The following is a 26,517-nucleotide window of genomic DNA, read 5'->3' as shown; positions in this document are numbered from 1 at the left end:
TAGCTATATTCTGACCTCCAAAGATGGCAAGTTTGTTCCCCCCACTGCCAACAAAACACATCCCCCTGGGGATGAGAGTGCTAGCATCACTCAAAACCCCTTTGCTGGCCTAAAAAGACTCTTCCTACCTCTGTGTTGGAAAATAACTAAGAAGTTATCCAACCCAATTATCCACAAAATCTAAGAATCCTTCCCAATCAAATCAAAGTACTGATTCTCCTTAGTTATATCATATGATAATCAGAGTTACCCAATACATGAAAAAGCACAGCTTCAATTTTTACTGATCATCTGTGCTTTTCATCCACACTGCTTGGTTCGCTGATCAAGTTTGGAATTAAGTATACAATAAAATGTACTGCTATTTTCAAATCCTGAACGAAATGGTCACCTAAACAATATTCTGTAATTTGGGTTCTAATGTTTAATTTCACAGCAATGTAAATACAAGCTGAAAGGAAAGGAGTGACACACAGCAGCAATTCACCGGAGAGTTCCGCTTTATTAGGGAAAGGTGCTGGGTTATATAGGAAGGGGCATGAATTGATTGAGGTGTCACTTCTACGGGGCTGGTGGCTGTTGGCTAGGTGCTGGGATTGGGAGGGGGGCGAGAGGTGATTGGGCTTCAGGTGGCGCCGGCGGGAACTGAGGACCCCGAAGAGAAGCCGGAAGTTTGCCATCTTACTGGTGGGGGCCCTTCATTCCCCCCTTTCTCCTCTATGCGGTTGTGGACATTGCTTTCTCTCTGGCTGCTTCCTGCTGAACAGGGGCGGAGAAGGGAGTGAGGGCTGGAGGATTGGGAAGAAAGGATTGATAGGACTCCCCACAGTAAGGATGAGTAGATGTGGACTTCTTCAGGTTTGGAAATCAATGAAGGTTCCCTGTAACCAAAGGTTGTCCAAGAGGATATGGGTGTCAGGAGCCAGGCGTCTGCGGCCACTGTTTCCAGGAACAGTTTCCCGTGGAGAGAGGGGTCCATCTCAGCATGTGGTGAGGAGGTCACGTGAGGGTGAGGGATCTTCTGTGGCCAGAAGCTGGTAGTTCCTGAGTAAAAGCTGGTTGAAAGCTTGATTAGAGATTTTTCTGACTTGGGATTTGATGAACTTTATTATACAGGGTAAGAAGAGACAGGTGAGAAGAATGATTATTATGGGGCCTGCAATGGGCCAGAGCTAGGTGAGGAGGGGGTTTGTTAGTATTGAAGAGAATGGGTTGGAATTGGAAGCAGAGTGGAGACTGGAGGCAAGGTCGGTGAGTTTGGTAATGTCAGTTTCTACAATGCCGGATTCGTTGATGTAATAGCAGCACTCTTCCCGGAGGAAGACGCAGGTGCCGCCCTTCTTGGCTGTAAGCAGATCTAGGGCCCGCCGGTTTTGAAGGGTGACTTTAGCTAGCGAAGTGACCTGTCTTTGGAGAGAGGCTAGGGAATCGGCAGTGGATGTCAGGGCTCCCTCAAGTTTGGCGTTGAGATCTCTAACTGCCCATAGAGAGTGACCCAAGGCTTCTCCCGAAAACCCTGCCCCAATGGCTGAGGTGATCAAAGAGCTACTGACCATGATGGGAAGGAAAGCAGCTCTTTTTGTGCACGAGGGCAAGGGAGGTTGGAGCTCAAGAAATTCTGCCATGCTGTAAAGTGTTAACTGTGGGATTAGGGTGACGAGAATGCAGGGTGTATCGGAGTTGAGAGGCAGTGAGTTGAAAAGACTGCCATTACACTAAAAGAAGTGTCCCGGTTGCGTAAAAGTCTTAGAGCCGGAGGTAGGGGTGTAGATAGAGAGGCAGTGAAGTGCGCTGGAGGGGGGTGGAGTTGGGCCTACACAGTGGTGGATGGTGAGATTATCTGCGTATTCTGGTTCCAATAGAGGTATGTCTGCCAGGGGGCGGAGGGGTTGTCTTTCTGCATGGAAGGAGTAGTTGGAAATATTAAGGGGCAAGGCGGCCAGCAGTGGGCGCTGTAGTGATGGGCACAAGAAACAATTGGCGGTGTTGAGGGTGTGGTTGAGAAAGATGGTGGTGTCTTGAATGAGCTGTAACCAAGAGTAGGAGGAATAAGAAGATGAAGAGGCGCCGTCAAGAGTTTGGATAATGACTTTTTCGGAATGTCTGCTATCTGATGCAACTTGAGAGATCTGAGAATGAGAGGGAACATACCTTTGAGAGATATGAAGGGTACCGTGGGGGGTCGAGGACCCCCCCCATAGTAAACTGAGGCTGTGACTCAGGCGACCCATCGAGAGTCTCAGGGATATGGGATTGATAAGGAGAATGAGCCGCTGGGATATTTCATGAAACGGTTGGAGGAGTAATACTGTGGGTACTGGAAGTTACTCATGTAGTGAATGGCGCAAGACCAGTAGGGACATCTCCTGTAGGTGTCTGGCTATCGCCTGCAATAGGCTTGTTTTTGGTCATAGAGGAAGCAGAGGTAGGGAGAATAAGGGTAGCTGCTAGTGAACACTTCGGTGGAGGGAGGAAAGTGGAGGTATAAAGGCTCAGAGCAGCTTTTCAGAGGGCAGTCTGGTGTGGCAATGAGGGCAGTAACTTTTGTTTGATGCTGTGTGTAAGTCTGTCTGACTTTGAATCACCATATAAAGGAGGCTGGGGTGGCGGGGAAGACAATAGGAATGAGGGAAAAAGCAAGAGAGCAGTAAAGGAGGAAAAAGTCATGATTTGAGTATGGATGTCACAGGGGGTGAACGAGATTTTGGAGGAAAGAGGACAGTAAGGTCAGGAGTCTGGAGGGAGGGAGAGTCTGTAAACTTTTGTAGGTTAAGAGATCTTTTAGGTGATGTGGGGACAGAATGGTAAGGGGCGCCCTGAATGTCAATCTATGTATGAGCTGCCTTCTGCAAGAGCTGTCTAGCGGCCAATGCTCGTAGGAAGGGGGCTCATCTCTGAACTGTGGGGTCTAATTGCTTGGAGAGATAAGCTACTGGGGCAAAGGATGGGCCATAATATTGGCCTAGGACTCCTAGAGCTTGACTGGACCTCTCATGAATGTATAATGAGAAGGGCTTCGACAAATCAGGAAGATGGAGAGCTGGGGCTTCCACAAGGGCTTGACAGAGCTTAATGAAGGAGTGTCGGGGTGAGGAGGATAATGGTTTTTTAGGGGGGCTCTTGCTGAGGTCGTACAGGGGTCTTGCCAACAGGGTGCAGGGAGAAGTTAGGGATCTACGCTCTAAAATATCTAGCCAGGCCTAGAAAGGAAAGGATTTCTGTCTTGGTTTTGGAATGGGCAGGTCAGAGAGGAGCCATTTTCTGTGTAAGGTAATGGACTTTCTTTGTTGAGATAGAAGGAATCTGAGGTAAGTGACAGGAGGGGAAGAGATTTGAGCTTTGACGGGGAATACTCGGTAACCTCTGGAAGCTAGAAGGTTAAGTAGGGAGGCAGTGTCAAGTTGAGACTGTTCTCAAGAGGGACTGCAGAGTAGAAGATTGTCTATGTATTGTAATAAGGTGGACTTGGAGTGATCATCAACTGTTTGAGGTCCTGAGCTAGGACTTGTCTAAAAATATGGGGACTATCTCGGAAGCCTTGTGGCAAAACTGTCCAAGTGAGCTGTTCAGAATGTCTTGTGTATGGGTCCGTCCAGGTGAAGATGAAAAAATCTTGGGAGCAGGGGTTTAGAGGGATAGAAAAATGGGTCTTTGAGATCTAGGACTGAGAAGTGGGAAGCCAAGGCAGGGATCTGTGATAAAAAGCTGTATGGATTTGGAACTAAGGGATGGATAGGGACAACGGCTATGTTGATGAGGCGAAGGTCTTAGACAAGGCGGAAAGATCTGTTGGTTTTTTTAACAGCTAATATGGGGGTACTAATGGGGAGTGAGTGGGTCTGAGGTAATTTTTGTTTAAGAGATCTTGAATGATGGGTTGGAGGCCTATGAGGGCTGAAGTGGTTAGGGGGTATTGGGCCTGACAGATATACTGAGAGGGGTTACGTAATTTGATAGAGGCAGGGGGACATAGGGCCATGGAGGGGCTTGTAATGTCCCAAACTTTGGGATTTACAGGGTGTATGAGGGCAGAACTGGAGCTTTCATTGGGTAGAGGGGGGTCATTGGCTATGATTTACAGGGTGTATGAGGGCGGAACCGGAGCTTTCATTGGGTAGCGGGGGGTCGTCGGCTACAAGGGCCATCAGAAAGGGAGTACTGGGGGCTGTGGGAGTGGATATAGTTATGGAAACGTGGAGGAGGGAAAGGATGTCTCGTCCTAGTAAAGGGATGGGACACTGGGGCATAACCAGGAAGGAGTGGGAGAAAGGTATGGGATTGTCTAGGATTGTGCATAAAAAGGGGGGGGGGGGTTTGAATGGGAACATCTGTTTACCTCCTACCCCGACTATAGGAGTAATGGCTGGCGTGGTAGGGCCCCGGTATTCTAGGAAGACTGAGAAGGTGGCTCCTTTATCTAGGAGGAAGGAGATGGGGCGACTATCTACTGTTAAAGTAACCCTGGGCTCCTGTTTGGTGATGGAAATGGTCGGGCGAGAAGCTCCCGGGCCCCGTCAATCTTCTGCCAGCCCCACTACGGCGGGCTTAGGATGGGGCTTGTTCGTCCAGCCTCCCCTTCGGATGGTTGGGCAATCAGACCCCCAGTGGCCTTTTTTGTGGCATCTGGGGCATGGGGTGGTAGGAGATCTGGGGGAGGGGCATGCCCTTGACCAATGTCTCTCTTTTCTGCACTTGAAACAAGCTCCTGGGGTGGGGCTTGTTTGTAGAGGGGCGCCCAGGTTGTGGATTTATCAGCTGGGCCAACATCTGGAAATTGGCCTGATCAGCCTTTTGTTTACGGCGTTCTTTCTCCTCCTCCCGCTTATGGAAGACTTTAAAGGCCACTGTTAGGATCTCAGTCTGTGGGGTAGCAGGGCCCTGTTCTAACTTTTTGAGTTTAGCTTTAATGTCGGGGTAGCTTTGAGCTAGGAAGTATGTCATAAGGACATGTCTTCCTTCAGGTGTTTCTGGGTCCAGGCTGGTATGCTGTAATAGGGCTTGAGTGAGTCTGTCTAAGAACTCGGAGGGGGTTTCGTCTCTCTTTTGAATTATGTCTTGGAGTTTTTGAAAATTGACTACTTTACTAGCTGCCTTTTTCAGACCTGCTATTAAGCAGGAGGCAAAAATATCTCGAGAGCAGAGACCCATGGCAGTGTTATAATCTCAGTGTGGGTCTTGTTCCGGGACAGCAGTGGGGCCAGGGGGATAGGTGGGGTCAGTCCTGTGGGTTTCGGTAGCGTGCGTTTGGGCGAAGTCCCAAACTCGTCTACGCTCTTCAGGGAGGAGAGTATTGGCCAGGAGCATGAAAATATCATGATGCGTGAGGTTGTAAGACTGGAGGGTCCATTGAAACTCCCTGATGTATGTCGTGGGATCAGTGGAAAAGGAACCTAGGCATTTCTCTAGTTGGGCTAAATCTCTTAAATGCCTTTGGATCCTGCTACCTCCAGGAGGGGAGCGATAATTTTGGCAGGCTCTCGGGACCAAGTCTGAGGGGGACTGAAGGGTTCTGGCTCAGTCTGTGGGGGAGTGACGTGGTCTAGCTGCGCCTATTCAAGCAGGTCCTGAAGTGCGGAAGGGGGGCAAAGAAAATAAAGAAAGATAGAATGAGACCCACGTGTTGCCAGCCTGCAGCCCAGCTGCTTGCCTCTGCTGCTTTAGTTAGGCTTGAATTCATGACTCTGAGGTTAAGAGTCCCATGCTCTACTAACTGAGCTACAGCAGGGCTCCAGTTAATTGCTTATAGAATGCGTAAACAGAATGTTCTTTGTTCTCCATTCCTGCCACATCTGCAAATGGGGGAAGGGCATAGCTAGAAGCAGGGGTGGTGTTTCTACACATCTTAAAGGTCTCCCTATTTTCAGAGTGAGGAGTTTTTGCTCGTCTTCGAGAACAAGATATGTTTTTGTGGACAGATAACTTCTAAGGACTGCACCGGTTGTTCTCTAGCTTGTGCTTTCCCATGCTGCGTTCAGACATGGGGGAAGGTGCTTTCCCATTCTCCCTACAAACATATGAGAAGACAAAGGCGGTCCCTAACAGGGGAGAAATAGGTGATGAGGGCAAAGATGGAGGAGGCTCCCGGAACCTAGTTAAAAGGGGGGGCTGAAAGGCTCAGGCTTAATCTGCGGTGGACGAAGGCGGAGGAGGTGAGATGGGGGAGGAGAGGGTGGGGAAGGAAGGGAGAAGGGCTGTTGTAGGAGAAGAAGGGGAAGGGAGTAAACGGGAGGCTTCTGCGGGGGCGGCGACTTGCAGGCTAGGAGAACTTGGGAGGGGGCGGGGGGAGGAGGCGGCGGAAAGCTTCGATATAGGGAATCTCCTTCCATTTTTTCAGGCGCTGGCAGTAATTAAAAAGATCGCGAGTGATGTTAGGATCAAGAGTTCCCCCTGCGGGCCATTGGTTGTTATTGTCTAGGGGGTATGTCGGCCAACCTTGGGAGCAGTATTTACGGAGAAGTTTTGGTTTTATATCAGGTGTCAGGGATAGGGTAGCCAGATGCTTAAGCAGGCATTCAAGAGGTGAACTTTCAGGGATGGATGAGGAGGCTCCCATGGTTAAAGGACAGAGAAGGAGACAAACAGGGGAAGACAAACAGAAATCCTCGGACCAGAGGCAGACAGCAAGGAGACAAAGGGCGTCCCCGATGATCCTTGGTGGTCTGCGGAAACTCGTATACGAGTCGGAATTTCTTAGGAAGTGTGGGTCATCACCCAGACTTCCCTAAGAAGGCAGAGTGCTGGAGTCACAAGGTACCTAGCGCTAGGCGTTTTCAGCAGACAGAACAGATTTCGGCAGACGGAACAGAAGGAGGAGGGGGCGGGGAAAGGGAGCATTCTCATCCGCAAAGGAGTCACCTTGCTTATGGCTGTTGGGGGGGGGGGGGGCTGAGAGTCTGCCGCAGCCGTGAAGGCCTGAGGCAGGGATTTATGGCTGTCAGAGGAGGGGCCTGAGGGTCCGCCGCAGCCGTGAAGGCCTGAGGTGGGGATTTATGGCTGTCGGAGGAGGGGCCTGAGGGTCCGCCGCAGCCGTGAAGGCCTGAGGCAGGGAGAGTTCCCTCCTCATCCCCGAGCGTCAGGGCCTTGCCGGACGATCACGGTCAATGGCACTGTGATAGCTCGGGGAAGAGTGGCCCACTTCGGGGGGAAAACTTACCTAAAGGCCAGAGAGGAGTGGTGAGTGTGATGAGCCAGCGCCGGAAAAAGAGGACGAGGGCAAGCTGCTGCTGGTGTCAGGGGGAAGACAGGGCCCAGTTGGGGTGTCCCGTCTCCCGGGTTTCGGCACCAATGAAAGGAAAGGAGCGACACACAGCAGCAATTCACCGGAGAGTTCCGCTTTATTAGGGAAAGGTGCTGGGTTATATAGGAAGGGCCATGAACTGATTGAGGTGTCACTTCTACGGGGCTGGTGGCTGTTGGCTAGGTGCTGGGATTGGGAGGGGAGCGAGAGGTGATTGGGCTTCAGGTGGCGCCGGCGGGAACTGAGGACCCTGAAGAAAAGCCGGAAGCTTGCCATCTTACTGGTGGGGGCCCTTCACAAGCTACAAATACGGTTCCTTTGCTGAATTTTTAACACCTTTGCTAGCTGAAATTTAAAGGTTTACTGAATGAATTTAGACACAGAAAAGCCAAGACTCAGGTTTTATTTCCCAAGTTACTATGTGATCTTAAGCTTTTCATAACTAGGAAAACACCAAAAGCTCAATAAACATCCCCTCTCACTAAAGGTACTAGATGGACACTCCATCAGAAAACCCCTAAAGTGCTAGGAAGCACAAAACTGAAGCGGAAAAAAGTCTTTACCCAAAGATTTGTCAGCTGAGAACATAAGAGGGTGTGATCTGGGACAAACCTTCAACATTAAGCCTGTATTTAGAGGAAGTACACCTATGTCTACAATTTGCTTTTAAATATATCCAAAAAATAAGCTGGATTGATGTATACATAAATGGATGGATATGTGATAATGTTAAGTACAGTAAAATATTAATGGAAGAACTTAGGGGTTTACTATAAAATTCTTACAACTTTTCTAGGTGTTTGCGTTTGTTCATAATAAAATGGGAAAACTGGTTAGCTCTCACCTGTACCAAAGCTGCACACAAGTCAAATGTTACAACACTTGATTTTGACTCACCTTCTCCTTTGTCCAGAATAATTTGTTTGGTTCCCATATATAGTTTTCAAAATCAGGATATAGAAAAGAAGTTAAATGAAACATATAAATTTTAGGAATACTTGATGGAAAATTCTACAAAATTAGCGTAGGCCTTAAAGAATAAAAAGAAAAACTGAAAAGGATATACAAACTGATAGCATGAGAAAGATGACTAAATTAGCAAAAATGGCAAAAGAGAGCTGGATAGCACTGTGCAATGGCAGTAAAAATATTAGGGGAAAGCTATCAGGTTGATACTTTAAAAAAATACTCTGGAAAAAAAGATGGCGGCGTGAGAGGAGACAGAGAGGCTTCCTCCTAAAACTGGATACAATTAGAAAATACAGTTGGCAAAACTAATCCTGGGAGAGCAACAGGAAAGAGGATGGCGCCAGACTGCACACACCTGGAGAAAAGAGCAGACCTTAGCGAACAGGGTAACGTACCAGAGCTGTGGCTCCGCAGGACCCGAGCTCTTCCCCCACCCCAGCTCACCGGAGGGAGGAAGAGAAACGGAGCAGGGAGGGAGTGGAAGGCCTGGGACTGCTGAATACCTAGCTCCGGAGATCTGCTCTGGGAGCACAAACCTACATTTCATGGTGCGTTCATGAGATTCGCATGACTACCGGGTTGGAAAGTTAATACAGGCAGAGTTCCTGGGGAGACTGGGATTCCGGCCGCTTGTGGAAAGCAGGGATCCACACCCGGCTGCTCTGGGACAAAAACTTATACCTGCGTGACCAGTCCAGTGGCTCAGATGGTGGAGACAGTCACAGCAGCCGGGAGACAGGGCACAGCTCTTTCCTCCCCTCAGAAACCAGTACCGCTCCCCTGCGACCCCCGACATTGCTTCAGGGGCTGAGCAGCTCCAGAACAGAGCCTTCTGGACACTAGAGGGCACCATACACAAATATGAAACACCAAAGGAACCTCGTCCAGAGTAAAATTATTAATACAACTCCCAAGAAGGATTTAAATGATATGGACCTCGTGACTCTTCCTGAAAGGGAGTTCAAAATAAAAATCATCAACATTCTAATGGAGGTACGGTAAGACATTCAAGAACTCAGGAATGAATTCACGTCAGAGATCCAATCGTTGAAGAGCACGATGGAGGGTATTAAAAGCATGATGGATACAGTGGAGATAATAAATGAAATAGAAACTAGAGAAGAGGAATACAAAGAAGATGAGACACAGAGAGATAAAAGGATCTCTAAGAATGAAAGAATATTGAGAGAACTGTGTAACCAACCCAAGTGGAACAATATTCGTTATAGGGATATCAGAAGAAGAAGAGAGAGAGAAAGGGATAGAAAGTATCTTTGAGGAGGTAGTTGCTGACAACTTCCCCGATCTGGGGAAGGAGATAGTCTCTCAGGCCATGGAGATCCTCAGACCTCCCAACACAAGGGACCCAAGGAAGACAACACCAAGACACAGAGTAATTAAAATGGGAAGGATCAAGGATAAGGAGAGACTGTTAAAAGCAGCCAGAGACAGAAATAAGATCACATACAAAGGAAAGCCCATCAGGCTATCATCAGACTTCACAGCAGAAACCTTACAGACCAGAAGGGAGTAGCATGATGTATTTAATGCCATGAAGCAGAAGGGCCTGCAACCAAGATTACTTTATCCGGCAAGATTATCATTTAAATTTGAAGGAGGGATTAAATAATTTCCAGATAAGCAAAAGCTGAGAGAATTTACCTCCCACAAACCATCTCTACAGTCTATTTTGGAGGGACTCTATAGATCGAAGTGTTCCTAAGGATGAAGAGCTGTCACCAGAGGTAATAAAACCACAGTAAAGAGAGTAGAACACCTAATTACGAAGCAAATGCAAAATTAAATTAACTATCCCCAAAGTTAATCAAGAGATAGACAAAAAGTACAGAATTTGATACCTAATATATAAAGAATGAAGGAGGAAGAAAAAGGAAGAGAAATAGAAAAGAATTTTAGATTGTGTTTGTAACAGCATACTAAGTAACTTAAGTTAGACTCTCAGATAGTAAGGAAAGTAACCTGGAAACTTTGGTAACCACGAATTTAAAGCCTGAAATGGCAATAAGTACATACCTATCGATAATCACCCTAAATGTAAATGGACTGAATGCAGTAATCAAAACACATAGAGACACTGAATGGATAAAAAAACAAGACCCATCTATATGCTGCTTACAAGAGACTCACCTCAAACCCAAAGACATGCACAGACTAAAAGTCAAGAGATGTAAAAAGATATTCCATGCAAACAATAGGGAGAAAAAAGCAGGTGTTGCAGTACTAGTATCAGACAAAACAGACTTCAAAACAAAGAAAGTAACAAGAGATAAAGAAGGACATTACATGACGATAAAGGGCTCAGTCCAACAAGAGGATATAACCATTATAAATATATATGCACCCAACACAGGAGCACCAGCATATGTGAAACAAATATTAACAGAACTAAAGGAGGAAATAGAATGCAATGCATTCATTTTAGGAGACTTCAACACACCATTCACTCCAAAGAACAGATCCACCAGACAGAAAATAAGTAAGGACAGAGACACTGAACAACACACTAGAACAGATGGACCTAATAGACATCTATAGAACTCTACACCCAAGAGCAACAGGATACACATTCTTCTCAAGTGCACATGGAACATTCTCCAGAATAGACCACATACTAGGCCACAAAAAGAGCCTCAGTACATTCCAAAAGATTGAAACTCTACCAGCCAACTTTTCAGACCACAAAGGTATAAAACTAGAAATAAATTGTACGAAGAAAGCAAAAAGGCTCACAAACACATGGAGGCTTAACAACACACTCCTAAATAGTCAATGGATCAATGACCAAATTAAAATGGAGATCCAGCAATATATGGAAATAAATGACAACATCAATACAAAGCCCCAACTTCTGTGGGATGCAGCAAAAGCAGTCTTAAGAGGAAAGTATATAGCAATCCAGGCATATTTAAAGAAGGAAGAACAAACCCAAGTGAATAATCTAACGTCACAATTATTATAATTGGAAAAAGAAGAACAAATGAGGTCTAAAGTCAGCAGAAGGAGGGACATAATAAAGATCAGAGAAGAAATAAACAAAATTGAGAAGAATAAAACAATAGCAAAAATCAATGAAACCAAGAGCTGGTTCTTCGAGAAAATAAACAAAATAGATAAGCCTCTAGCCAGACTTATTAAGAGAAAAAGAGAGTCAACACACATCAACAGAATCAGAAACGAGAAAGGAAACATCACAACGGACCCAACAGAAATACAAAGAATTATTAGAGACTACTATGAAAACCTATATGCTAACAAGCTGGAAAACCTAGGAGAAATGGACAACTTCCTAGAAAAATACAACCTTCCAAGACTGACCCAGAAAGAAACAGAAAATCTAAACAGACCAATTACCAGCAATGAAATTGAAGTGGTAATCAAAAAACTACTCAAGAATAAAACCCCCGGGGTCAGATGGATTTACCTCGGAATTTTATCAGACATACAGAGAAGACATAATACCCATTCTCCTTAAAGTTTTCCAAAAATTAGAAGAGGAGGGAATACTCCCAAACTCATTCTATAAAGCCAACATCACCCTAATACCAAAACCAGGCAAAGACACCACCAAAAAAGAAAACTACAGACCAATATCCCTGATGAATGTAGATGCAAAAATACTCAACTAAATATTAGCACACCAAATTCAAAAATACATCAAAAGGATCATACACCATGACCAAGTGGGATTCATTCCAGGAATGCAAGGATGGTACAACATTCGAAAATCCATCAACATCATCCACCACATTAACAAAAAGAAGGACAAAAACCACATGATCATCTCCATAGATGCTGAAAAAGCATTTGACAAAATTCAACATCCATTCATGATAAAAACTCTCAACAAAATGGGCATAGAGGGCAAGTACCTCAACATAATAAAGGCCATATATGATAAACCCACAGCTAACATCATACTGAACAGCGAGAGGCTGAAAGCTTTTCCTCTGAGATCGGGAACAAGACAGGGATGCCCACTCTCCCCACTGTTATTCAACATGGTATTGGAGGTTCTAGCCATGGCAATCAGACAAAACAAAGAAATACAAGGAATCCAGATTGGTAAAGAAGGAGTCAAACTGTCACTATTTGCAGATGACATGATATTGTACATAAAAAACCCTAAAGACTCCACTACAAAACTACTAGAACTAATACAGGAATTCAGCAGAGTTGCAGGATACAAAATTAACACACAGAAATCTGTAGCTTTCCTATACACCAACAATGAACTAATAGAAAGAGAAATCAGGAAAACAATTCCATTCACAATAGCATCAAAAAGAATAAAATACCTAGGAATAAACCTAACCAAGGAAGTGAAAGACCTATACCCTGAAAACTACAAGACACTCTTAAGAGAAATTAAAGAGGACACTACCAAATGGAAACTCATCCCATGCTCCTGGCTAGGAAGAATTAAGATCGTCAAAATGGCCATCCTGCCCAAAGCAATATATAGATTCGATGCAATCCCTATCAAATTACCAACAACATTCTTCAACAAACTGGAACAAATAGTTCAAAAATTCATATGGACCCGCCAAAGACCCCGAACAGCCAAAGCAATCCTGAGAAGGAAGAATAAAGTGGGGGGGATCTTGCTCCCCAACTTCAAGCTCTACTACAAAGCCACAGTAATCAAGACAATTTGGTACTGCCACAAGTACAGAGCCACAGACCAGTGGAACAGAATAGAGACTCCAAACATTAACCCAAACATATATGGCCAATTAATATATGATAAAGAAGCCATGGACATACAATGGGGAAATGACAGTCTCTTCAACAGATGGTGCTGGCAAAACTGGACAGCTACATGTAGGAGAATGAAACTGGACCGTTGTCTAACCCCATACACAAAGTGAAATTAAAATGGATCAAAGACCGGAATGTAAGTCATGAAACCATTAAACTCTTGGAAAAAAACATAGGCAAAAACTTCTCAGACATAAACATGAGTGACCTCTTCTTGAACATATCTCCCTGGACAAGGAAAACAAAAGCAAAAATGAACAAGTGGGACTATATCAAGCTGAAAAGCTTCTGTACAGCAAAAGACACCATTGATAAAACAAAAGGTACCCTACAATATGGGAGAATATATTCATAAATGACAGATCCGATAAAGGCTTGACATCCAAAATATATAAGGAGCTCACACACCTCAACAAACAAAAAGCAAATAATACTATTAAAAAATGGGCAGATGAGCTGAACAGACAGTTCTCCAAAGAAGAAATTCAGATGGCCAACAGACACATGGCAAGATGCTCCACATCGCTTGTCATCAGGGAAATGCAAATTAAAACCACAATGAGATATCACCTCACACAAGTAAGGATCACCACCATCCAAAAGACAAACAACAACAAATGTTGGTGAGGTTGCGGAGAAAGGGGAACCCTCCTACACTGCTGGTGGGAAAGCAAATTAGTTCAACAATTTTGGAAAACAGTATGGAGGTTCCTCAAAAAGCTCAAAATAGAAATACCATTTGACCCAGGAATCCCACTTCTAGGAATTTACCTTAAGAATGCAGCAGCCCAGTCTGAAAAAGACAGATGCACCCCTGTGTTTATCACAGCACTATTTACAATAGCCAAGAAATAGAAGTAACCAAAGTGTCCATCAATAGATGAATGGATAAAGAAGATGTGGTACATATACACAATGGAATATTATTCAGCCATAAGAAGGAAACAAATCCTACAATTTGCAAAAAACATGGATGAAGCTAGAGGGTATTAGGCTCAGTGAAATAAGCTAGGTGGAGAAAGACAAGTACCAAATGATTTCACTCATATTTGGAGTATAAGAACAAAAAAAAACTGAAGGAACAAAACAGCAGCAGAATCACAGAACCCAAGAATGGACTAACAGTTACAAAAGGGAAAGGGACTGGGCAGGAGGGGTGGGAAGGGAGGGAGAAGGGCGGGGAAGAAAAAGGGGGGCCTTACGATTAGCATGCATAATGTGGAGGGGGCATAGGGAGGGATGTGCAACACAGAGAAGACAAGTAGTGAGTCTACAGCATCTTACAATGCTGATGGACAGTGACTGTAATAGGGTTTGTAGGGGGGGACTTGGTGAAGGGGAGAGTCTAGTAAGCATAATGTTCTTCATGCAATTGTAGATTAATGATAACAAAATGAATTAAAAAATTAAAAAAAAAATACTCTGGTAGTGAGATTAAAGATGGTGGCATGAGAAGTGAGACAGAAACTTCCTCCCAAAACTACATATAATATGAAAATACAGCAAATACAATGAACCCTGTAAGAGCGACCGGAAAGATGACTGTGACAGACTCCATGCATCTGGGGAAAAGAGCAGACCTCACGGAAAAGGGTAAAGGAGCAAGGATCTAAAGGTTCTTTTTCTTTAGCTCTCTTCTTCAAGGATGCCCACTCTACCCACTTTTATTCAACATAGTTCTGGAGGTCCTAGCCACGGCAATCAGATAACACAAAGAAATAAAAGGCATCCAGATTAGCAAGGACGAAGTCAAACTGTCCCTGTTTGCAGATGACATGATATTATACATAACGAACCCTAAAGAATCCACTCCAAAACTACTAGATCTAATATCTGAATTCAGCAAAGTTGCAGGATAAAAAATTAATACACAGAAATCTGTTGCATTCCTATACACTAACGATGAACTAGCAGAAAGAGAAATCAGGAAAACAATTCCATTCACAATTGCATCAAAAAGAATAAATTACCTAGGAATAAATCTAACCAAGGAGGTGAAAGACCTATACCCTGAAAACTACAAGACACTCATGAGAGAAATTAAAGAAGACACCAATAAATGGAAATACATGCTCATGGATAGGAAGAATTAATATTGTCAAATGGCCATCCTGCCTAGAGCAATCTACAGATTCAATGCACTCCCTCTAAAAATACCAACAGCATTCTTCAACAAACTAGAACAAATAGTTCTAAAATTCATATGGAACCACAAGACTCAGAATAGGCAGTGCAATCCTGAGAAAGAAGAATAAAGCTGGGGGGACTACGCTCCCCGACTTCAAGCTCTACTACAAAACCACAGTAATCAAGACAATTTGGTACTGGCACAAGAACAGACCCACAGACCAATGGAACAGAATAGAGAGCCCAGATACAAACCCAAGCATATATGGTCAATTAATATACGATAAAGGAGCCATGGACATACAATGGGGAAACAACAGCCTCTTCAAAACTGATGTTGGCAAAACTGGTAAGCTAGATATAAGAGACTGAAACTGTATTATTGTCTAAACCCATACACAAAAGTAAACTCAAAATGGATCAAAGACCTGAATGTAAGTCATGAAACCATAAAGCTCTTTGAAGAAAACATGGGCAAAGATCTCCTGAATAGAAACATGAGCAACCTTTTTCTGACCACATCTCCTTAGGCAAGGGAAACAAAAGCAAAAATGAACAAATGGGACTACATCAAGCTAAAAAGCTTCTGTACAGCAATGGATACCATCAGTAGAACAAAAAGGCATCCTACAGTATGGGAGAATATATTTGTAAACAACATATCTGACAAGGGGTTAACATCCAAAATATATAAAGCACTCACACGCCTCAACACCCAAAGAGCAAATAACCCTATTAAAAAATGGGTGGAGAGGCGGAGCCAAGATGGCGGCGTGAGTAGAGCAGTGGAAATCTCCTCCCAAAAACACATAGAGCTATGAAAATATAACAAAGAAAAATCTTCCTAAAATAGAGACCACAGGACACAGGACAACATCCAGACCACATCCACACCTGCAAGAACCCAGCGCCTTGTGAAGGGGGTAAGATACAAGCCCCAGCCCGGCGGGACCCGAGCGCCCCTCCCCCCGGCTCCCGGCCGGTGGAGAGAAACCGGAGCAGTTTTTTTTTTGGCGAGCGCTTTTTGGAAGCCTTAGAGGGACGGGCCCCCGTTGCTGGGGAGGCAGGGTGGCGGGACCGGTGAGGAGGTGCCTGGGAACGGCGCCGGAGGACAAACAATATCCCGCGTTTCTCCCTGCGAGACCTGGGGGCGGGTGCCTGAGACCGGTGCCTGAGGACGGAGGAGGTCGCGCGTTTTTCAGCTTTTTTTTTTTTTTTCTCTTTTGGGCGAGCGCTTTTTGGAAGCCTTGAAGGGACGGGGACCCCAGTGCTAGGGAGGCACGGTGGCGGGACTGGTGAGCGGGTGGCTGGGACCGGCGCCTGAGGACAAAGATTATCCCCCGTTTTTCCCTGCGGGACCGGTGGGCGGGTGCCTGAGACTGGCACTTGAGGACAGAGGAAATCGCGCGTTTTTCCCCTTTTTTTTTTCTCTTTTCTGCGAGTGCTTTTTGGAAGCCTAAAAGGGACAGGGACCCCGGTGCTAGGGAGGCAGGGCGGCGGGACTGGTGAGCGGGTGCCTGGGACCGGCACCTGAGGACAAAGAATATCCCGCATTTTTCCCTGTGGGACCGGTGGGTGGGTGCCTGAGACCAGCACCTGAGGACGGAAGAAATCGCGCGTTTTTCCCCTTTTTTTTCTCTCTTTTTGCCGAGTGCTTTTTGGAAGCCTTGAAGGGACAGGGACCCCGGTGCTAGGGAGGCAGGGCAGCGGGACTGGTGAGCGGGTGCGTGGGACCAGTGCCTGAGGACAAAGAATATTGAGCGTTCCTTCCCTGCCGGACCGGTGGGTGGGTGCTTTTTGGAAGCCTTGAAAGGACAGGGACCCTGGTGCTAGGGAGACAGGGCAGCAGGACCAGTGAGCGGGTGCCTGGAACCGGCACCTGAGGACAAAAAAAAAAAAAAAAATCGCTTGTTTTTTCCTTTTTTTTCCTTTTTTTTTTTTCTCTTTCTTTCTGTTCCCTCTCTCATTGTTGCTGTTGTTGTTTTGGTTTGGAGAGTGCTTTTTGGAAATCTTAAAGGGGCAGGACAGGTCACTTAGACCAGAAGCAGGGAATCTGGGGATCTCTGGGCACTCTAACCCCCTGGGCAGCAGGGAGCACAGAGGCCCCTTACGGAGATAAATAGTCTCCTGGCTGCTCCCCCTCCAACGGGGCTCCACCATTTTGGAGGAACAGCCCCAGCCAGGCCAAGCCCACAGCAACAGCGGAGATAAACCCCAAAGCAACTGGGCAGGAAGCAGAAGCCCTGTCTGCACACAGCTGCCCAGCACAAGCCACTAGAGGTCGCTATTCTCCCAGGAAAAGGCTACAAACCAACAAGAAGGGAAGCTCTTCCAGCGGTCACTTGTACCAGCTCTGCAAACTATCTCTATCACCATGAAAAGGCAAAACTACAGGCAGACAAAGATCACAGAGACAACACCTGAGAAGGAGACAGACCTAACTAGTCCTCCTGAAAAAGAATTCAAAATAAAAATCATGAACATGCTGACAGAGATGCAGAAAAAAATGCAAGAGCAATGGGATGAGATGCAGAGAAAAATGCAAGAGCAGTGGGATGAGATGCAGAGAAAAATGCAAGAGCAGTGGGATGAAGTCCGGAAGGAGATCACAGATGTCAGGAAAGAGATCACAGAAGTGAAACAATCCCTGGAAGGATTTATAAGCAGAATGGATAAGATGCAAGAGGCCATTGAAGGAATAGAAGCCAGAGAACAGGAACGTATAGAAGCTGACATAGAGAGAGATAAAAGGATCTCCAGGAATGAAACAACACTAAGAGAAATATGTGACCAATACAAAAGGAAAAACATTCGTATTATAGGGATACCAGAAGAGGAAGAAAGAGGAAAAGGGATAGAAAGTGTCTTTGAAGAAATAATTGCTGAAAACTTCCCCAAACTGGGGGAGGAAATAATCGAACAGACCATGGAATTATACAGAACCCCCAACAGAAAGGATCCAAGGAGGACAACACCAAGACACATAATAATTAAAATGGCAAGGATCAAGGACAAGGAAAGAGTTTTAAAGGCAGCTAGAGAGAAAAAGGTCACCTATAAAGGAAAACCAATCAGGCTAACATCAGACTTCTCAACAGAAACCCTACAGGCCAGAAGAGAATGGCATGATATACTTAATGCAATGAAACAGAAGGGCCTTGAACCAAGGATACTGTATCCAGCACGACTATCATTTAAATATGATGGTGGGATCAAACAATTCCCAGACAAGCAAAAGCTGAGGGAATTTGCTTCCCACAAACCACCTCTACAGGGCATCCTACAGGGACTGCTCTAGATGGGAGCACCCCTAAAAAGAGCACAGAACAAAACACACAACATATGAAGAATGGAGGAGGAGGAATAAGAAGGGAGAGAAGAAAAGACTCTCCAGACAGTGTATATAACAGCTCAATAAGCGAGCTAAGTTAGGCAGTAAGATACTAAAGAAGCTAACCTTGAACCTTTGGTAACCACGAATCTAAAGCCTGCAATGGCAATAAATACATATCTTTCAATAGTCACCCTAAATGTAAATGGACTTAATGCACCAATCAAAAGACATAGAGTAATAGAATGGATAAAAAAGCAAGACCCATCTATATGCTGCTTACAAGAAACTCACCTTAAACCCAAAGATAAGCATAGACTAAAAGTCAAGGGATGGAAAAACATATTTCAGGCAAACAACAGTGAGAAGAAAGCAGGGGTTGCAGTACTAATATCAGACAAAATAGACTTCAAAACAAAGAAACTAACAAGAGATAAAGAAGGCCACTACATAATGATAAAGGGCTTAGTCCAACAAGAGGATATAACCATTCTAAATATATATGCACCCAATACAGGAGCACCAGCATATGTGAAGCAAATACTAACAGAACTAAAGAGGGAAATAGACTGCAATGCATTCATTGTAGGAGACTTCAACACACCACTCACCCCAAAGGATAGATCCACCGGGCAGAAAATAAGTAAAGACACACAGGCACTGAACAACACACTAGAACAGATGGACCTAATAGACATCTATAGAACTTTACATCCAAAAGCAACAGGATATACATTCTTCTCAAGTGCACATGGAACATTCTCCAGAATAGACCACATACTAGCTCACAAAAAGAGCCACAGTAAATTCCACAATATTGAAATTCTACCAACCAATTTTTCAGACCACAAAGGTATGAAAGTAGAAATAAATTCTACAAAGAAAACAAAAAGGCTCACAAACACATGGAGGCTTAACAACATGCTACTAAATAATCAATGGATCAATGAACAAATCAAAATAGAGATCAAGGAATATATAGAAACAAACGACAACAACAACACTAAGCCCCAACTTCTGTGGGATGCAGCGAAAGCAGTCTTAAGAGGAAAGTATATAGCAATCCAGGCACACTTGAAGAAGGAAGAACAATCCCAAATGAATAGTCTAACATCACAATTATTAAAACTGGAAAAAGAAGAACAAATGAGGCCTAAAGTCAGCAGAAGGAGGGACATAATAAAGATCAGAGAAGAAATAAACAAAATTGAGAAGAATAAAACAATAGCAAAAATCAACGAAACCAAGAGCTGGTTCTTTGAGAAAATAAACAAAATAGATAAGCCTCTAGCCCAACTTATTAAGAGAAAAAGAGAGTCAACACAAATCAACATAATCAGAAATGAGAATGGAAAAATCACGACAGACTCCACAGAAATACAAAGAATTATTAAAGACTACTATGAAAACCTATATGCCAACAAGCTGGAAAACCTAGAAGAAATGGACAACTTCCTAGAAAAATACAACCTCCCAAGACTGACCAAGGAAGAAACACAAAAGTTAAACAAACCAATTACAAGCAAAGAAATTGAAACAGTAATCAAAAAACTACCCAAGAACAAAACCCCGGGGCCGGACGGATTTACCTCGGAATTTTATCAGACACACAGAGAAGACATAATACCCATTCTCCTTAAAGTGTTCCACAAAATAGAAGAAGAGGGAATACTCCCAAACTCATTCTATGAAGCCAACATCACCCTAATACCAAAACCAGGAAAAGACCCCACTAAAAAAGAAAATTACAGACCAATATCCCTGATGAATGTAGATGCAAAAATACTCAATAAAATATTAGCAAACAGAATTCAACAGTATATCAAAAGGATCATACACCATGACCAAGTGGGGTTCATCCCAGGGATGCAAGGATGGTACAACATTCGAAAATCCATCAACATCATCCACCACATCAACAAAAAGAAAGACAAAAACCACATGATCATCTCCATAGATGCCGAAAAAGCATTTGACAAAATTCAACATCCATTCATGATAAAAACTCTCAGCAAAATGGGAATAGAGGGCAAGTACCTCAACATAATAAAGGCCATCTATGATAAACCCACAGCCAGCATTATACTGAACAGCGAGAAGCTGAAAGCATTTCCACTGAGATCGGGAACCAGACAGGGATGCCCACTCTCCCCACTGTTATTTAACATAGTACTGGAGGTCCTAGCCACGGCAATCAGACAAAACAAAGAAATACAAGGAATCCAGATTGGTAAAGAAGAAGTTAAACTGTCACTATTTGCAGATGATATGATACTGTACATAAAAAACCCTAAAGACTCCACTCCAAAACTACTAGAACTGATATCGGAATACAGCAAACTTGCAGGATACAAAATCAACACACAGAAATCTGTAGCTTTCTTATACACTAACAACGAATCAATAGAAAGAGAAATCAGGAAAACAATTCCATTCACCATTGCATCAAAAAGAATAAAATACCTAGGAATAAACCTAACCAAGGAAGTGAAAGACTTATACTCTGAAAACTACAAGTCACTCTTAAGAGAAATTAAAGGGGACACTAATAAATGGAAACTCATCCCATGCTCATGGCTAGGAAGAATTAATGTCGTCAAAATGGCCATCCTGCCGAAAGCAATATACAAATTTGATGCAATCCCTCTCAAATTACCAGCAACATTCTTCAATGAATTGGAACAAATAATTCAAAAATTCATATGGAAACACCAAAGACCCCGAATAGCCAAAGCAATCCTGAAAAAGAAGAATAAAGTAGGGGGGATCTCACTCCCCAACTTCAAGCTCTACTACAAAGCCATAGTAATCAAGACAATTTGGTACTGGCACAAGAACAGAGCCACAGACCAGTGGAACAGATTAGAGACCCCAGAAATTAACCCAAACATATATGGTCAATTAATATTTGATAAAGGAGCCATGGACATACAAGGGCAAAATGACAGTCTCTTCAACAGATGGTGCTGGCAAAACTGGACAGCTACATGTAGGAGAATGAAACTGGACCATTGTCTAACCCCATATACAAAGGTAAACTCAAAATGGATCAAAGATCTGAATGTAAGTCACGAAACCATTAAACTCTTGGAAAAAAACATAGGCAAAAACCTCTTAGACATAAACATGAGTGATCTCTTCTTGAACATATCTCCCCGGGCAAGGAAAACAACAGCAAAAATGAGCAAGTGGGACTACATTAAGCTGAAAAGCTTCTGTACAGCGAAAGACACCATCAATAGAACAAAAAGGAACCCTACAGTATGGGAGAATATATTTGAAAATGACAGATCTGATAAAGGCTTGACGTCCAGAATATATAAAGAGCTCACACGCCTCAACAAACAAAAAACAAATAACCCAATTAAAAAATGGGCAGAGGAACTGAACAGACAGTTCTCCAAAAAAGAAATACAGATGGCCAAGAGACACATGAAAAGATGCTCCACATCGCTAATTATCAGAGAAATGCAAATTAAAACTACAATGAGGTATCACCTCACACCAGTAAGGATAGCTGCCATCCAAAAGACAAACAACAACAAATGTTGGCGAGGCTGTGGAGAAAGGGGAACCCTCCTACACTGCTGGTGGGAATGTAAATTAGTTCAACCATTGTGGAAAGCAGTATGGAGGTGCATCAAAATGCTCAAAACAGACCTACCATTTGACCCAGGAATTCCACTCCTAGGAATTTACCCTAAGAACGCAGCAATCAAGTTTGAGAAAGACAGATGCACTCCTATGTTTATCGCAGCACTATTTACAATAGCCAAGAATTGGAAGCAACCTAAATGTCCATCTGTAGATGAATGGATAAAGAAGATGTGGTACATATACACAATGGAATACTACTCAGCCATAAGAAGTGGAAAAATCCAACCATTTGCAGCAACATGGATGGAGCTGGAGAGTATTATGCTCAGTGAAATAAGCCAAGCGGAGAAAGAGAAATACCAAATGATTTCACTCATCTGAGGAGTATAGGAACAAAGGAAAAACTGAAGGAACAAAGCAGCAGCAGAATTACAGAACCCAAAAATGGACTAACAGGTACCAAAGGGAAAGGAACTGGGAAGGATGGGTGGGCAGGGAGGGATAAGGGGGGGGAAGAAGAAGGGGGGTATTAAGATTAGCATGCATGGGGGGGAGGGAGAAAGAGGAGGGTGGGCTGCACAACACAGAGAGGACAAGTAGTGACTCTACCACATTTTGCTAAGCTGATGGACAGTAACCGTAATGGGGTTGTTAGGGGGGACCTGATATAGGGGAGAGCATAGTAAACATAGTATTCTTCTTGTAAGGGTAGATTAAAAATTTTAAAAAAAAAAAAAAAAAGAAAGAAAGAAAGAAAAGGGGGATTACTCCTTAACAGGATAAAACTATTGGTAAATCAAAGATCAACGCATGCTTTAAATATCCTTAATGTTGATCACTTAAAGGGTGTCAGATGATCAGCTATGGAGGTACTCTTTTCTGATAATATTCCTCTCTTAATTAAAAAAAAAAAAAAAGCAGTTACTGTGTGCTGACCTCCAATGAGTTCTGCACAGTGGTATAGAGGGCATGTCAAAGTGTGGGCAAAGGGTCTGTTTGTTTCTACGCAGAAGATCAAGGCCTAGCTTGGATACCCAGAAAATGAACTAAGATACGATATGAGGAGGAGCTTCCGGCATCAGCACTCTCTTGAGGACTCGTGCCGGGGGATGATCATCAAAAAGCCTCCACAGGGATCCGGACGATGCTGCGGTTGTGGCTGCATCCAGCCCACCGTCTCCTGGACTTGCCATAAGAAGGAGGAGGGAGATGTCTAGGCTGGCATGTGCATACAGTGAGACAACGAATTTGACTGGATCTGTACTGTTGGAACTCAACCAGGAGTTGGGAGGGGTGCAAGTTGTAGCACCCCAAAATCTCATGACTATAGACTATCTATGGTTAAAAGAACATATGGGATGTGAACAGATCCCAGAAATGGGCTGCTTTAATTTGTCTGATGGTTCAAGTACAGTTGGAAAATATCCATCATATCATAGATAAATTTTCACAAATGCCTAGGGTGCCTAAATGGTTTTCTTGGCTTCACTGGAGATGGCTGGTAATTATAGATTTGCTTTGTTTATGTCACCGTATTCCTATTATGGTAATATGTGTGTGCAAATTAGTTAGTAGTTTAAAACCTATACATACTTAAGGTACTATACAAGAAGATATGTCAAAGAAATAATCAATCCTCCCAAGTTTCCTTCATATGCTACATCTATAGCTTTTCTTCTTCCTTCCTAATTACAAACCTTAAATAGAATTCGTGCCTCATATCGAATTTACCGAGTATCATAATTCCTCCAGGTGGTAAAGATACCTCGAGACAAGTGCTGGGCATAGAAGCCACAGGGCATAAATCTGCAAAGAAGTAAAAAGCTAACCTTTGCAAACAATATGGCTTCTCTCTCACTTACCAACTTTACATTTCCCTGTATGGCCCCGGAAGATGACTGGTTAGCCAGAGACGGGTAAGATTCCTCAAGGGAGGAACAACCTAAGACAGGCACAGTCGCAGGGGGGCCATCAGGTGAGAATTTGGGGATCAACAGAGGTGAGGCTCAGAACCTCACCCCCCCTGCTTTGAGAGAAATCTTCTGCATCCGTGGATGTCTTGCTGCCCTTGTCTAGCCTGGATTAATACTTAGTCCATAGGCACACACCTGATCATCTGATCATCTACATTTGCCTTCTTACAGCACTAAACTATGTTTTCTACCTTTATCTTGCATCTACCTACCACTTCAGCATTTTATTAAAAATAATAATAATAATAATAATAGGAGAAATGTGGGATCAACATATAAATCAAGTACAAAAATCAAATGAATATTCATATTTGACCTGATGGTTTATAGGTCATATTGCATGATCAAAACCGAAAGTTTCTGTGATGAATGCCCTTGTACTGTTCACCATGTAAGAATTTATTCACTCTGTAAGAATTCGTTCACCATGTAAGAACTTGTTCGTTATGCTTCAGAAGATTGGAGACTGACGAGAATTAGGCTTGAGATGGATTAATGATTGTACATTGAGCATTGACCCCCCTATACTGAATTTTATTGTTGTTAACAACCATTTGATCAATAAATATGAGAGATGCCCTCTCAAAAAAAAAAAAAAAATGGGTGGAGGATATGAACAGACACGTCTCCAAAGAAGAAATTCCAATGGTCAATGGGCACATGAAAAGATGCCCTACATCACTAATCATCAGAGAAATGCAAATTAAAACCACAATGAGATATCATCTCACACCAGTTAGGATAGCCAACATCCAAAAGACAAGGAATAGCAAATGCTGGCGAGGATGCGGAGAAAGAGAAACCCACCTACACTGTTGCAGGAAATGCAAATTAGTTCAACCATTGTGGAAAGCGATATGGAGGCTCCTCAAAAAAGTAAAAATAGAAATACCATTTGACCCAGGAATTCCACTCCTAGGAATTTACCCAAAGAAAACAAGATCACAGATTCAAAAAGACAAATGCACCCCTATGTTTATCGCTGCACTATTTACAATAACCAAGAAATGGAAGCAACCTAAGTGTCCATTAGTAGATGAATGGATAAAGAAGTGTGGTACATATACACAATGGAATATTATTCAGCCATAAGAAGTAAACAAATCCTACCATTTACAACAATGTAGATGGAGCTAGCGGGTATTATGTTCAGTGAAATAAGCCAGGCAGAGAAAGACAAGTATCAAATGATTTCACTCATCTGTGGAGAATAACAACAAAGCAATATTGAAGAATAAAACAGCAGCAGACTCACAGACTCCAAGAACAGAGTAGCAATTACCAAAGGGAAAGGAGTGGGGAGGGTGGGGAGGGAGGGAGGGAGAAGGGGTTTGAGGGGTATTATGATTAGCACACACAATGTATAGGAGGGGTGGCAGGGGGGATGTCACGGGGAAGGCAGTATAGCATGGAAAAGACAAGTAGTGACTCCATAGCTTCTTACTATGCTGATGGACAGTGACTGCAACGGGGTGTGTGGGGGAGGACTTAGCAATATGGGTGAATGTTAATAACCACAATTTTGCTCATGTGAAATCTTCATAAGATTGTGTATCAATAATACCTTAATAAAATACCAAATTAAAAAAAATTTTTAATGGGTACAATGAGAAGTAACTTACTACAACAAACTTGGTAGCTGATGCCATAAAATGAACAGGAAGAGAAAAAGTAGGAAAAAGTGCTCTACCAGTTACTCTATTACTGTTACTTACTCTATCATTATGAGGAAAATAAGGGCACCACATTATCAGGGCCACCAGTGAAACAGTGGTGTCAGGTTACATACAAATCAATTATAGTCACCAAAAAACTGCAGGATGTATATGAAGAAGTCAGTCTGCAATAAAATCTACCATCTCAGTATTTACTATGTGCCAGACAGTGAACTAAATGAGTCATATTGTTTTATTTAAGTCTCATTACATCTCTATGATATATTTAATACCTCCATTTAACAGGGAGAAAATAAGGCTGAGAGTAACAGAGGAACTTGCATAAGGCTTCATAACTATTAAGTCATTGAGCCAACATTCAAACCAGGCTCTTTAGATTCTGACACCTATGTTCCTATAACGTATGTGCTAATACCTTCCAAAACACTGAGATGACCCCATAACCTCCAGGGCAATCGGGAACCCCAAGCAAAATACAAGAAGCTCCCTCATTATCAGAATGAAATTTGTCTATGAATGACCACCCTATGAGACATTCCTTCAATAATCTTATATTATAGAGGAAATAGGTATATATCAAAATGTAGATTATTTTTAAGATGAAAAAAAGAATAGGAAAATAGGTATCATAAGGCAGTAATCATTAATTACCAAATTCACTAATTAAGAGCTACTTGGTAAGGTTTATTTGTAAATGGTGGGGAGGGGGTTAATGGCCTTAATCTCCAGTCTATTCCAGTGACCTTCTATAATCTCACCCAATACTTTTCATTACCCAAAGTGCTCAGCCTCTAAAATCTTGAATTTTACTTCCCTTTCTGATCATAA

At 43.3% G+C, this 26,517-nt stretch overlaps 1 protein-coding gene and 1 long non-coding RNA gene across 2 annotated transcripts in view; both read right to left on the bottom strand.

Moving 5' to 3' along the window:
• DLD (dihydrolipoamide dehydrogenase) overlaps positions 1 to 26,517 on the bottom strand; it is a 64,114-nt gene that overhangs the window by 22,463 nt on the left and 15,134 nt on the right. The gene's annotated exons all lie outside the window — the stretch shown is intronic.
• Positions 483 to 16,309, bottom strand: LOC140849945 (uncharacterized). The gene is made up of 2 exons (XR_012132401.1): positions 8,135 to 16,309; positions 483 to 1,055 (listed from the first exon to the last, which is right to left on the bottom strand). It is a non-coding gene; the product is annotated as an uncharacterized lncRNA (long non-coding RNA).

The sequence above is a fragment of the Manis javanica genome, chromosome 6 (genome assembly GCF_040802235.1).
Source record: "Manis javanica isolate MJ-LG chromosome 6, MJ_LKY, whole genome shotgun sequence".
Classification (NCBI taxonomy): domain Eukaryota; kingdom Metazoa; phylum Chordata; class Mammalia; order Pholidota; family Manidae; genus Manis; species Manis javanica.
This window is presented reverse-complemented; position numbering and strand designations above follow the sequence as displayed.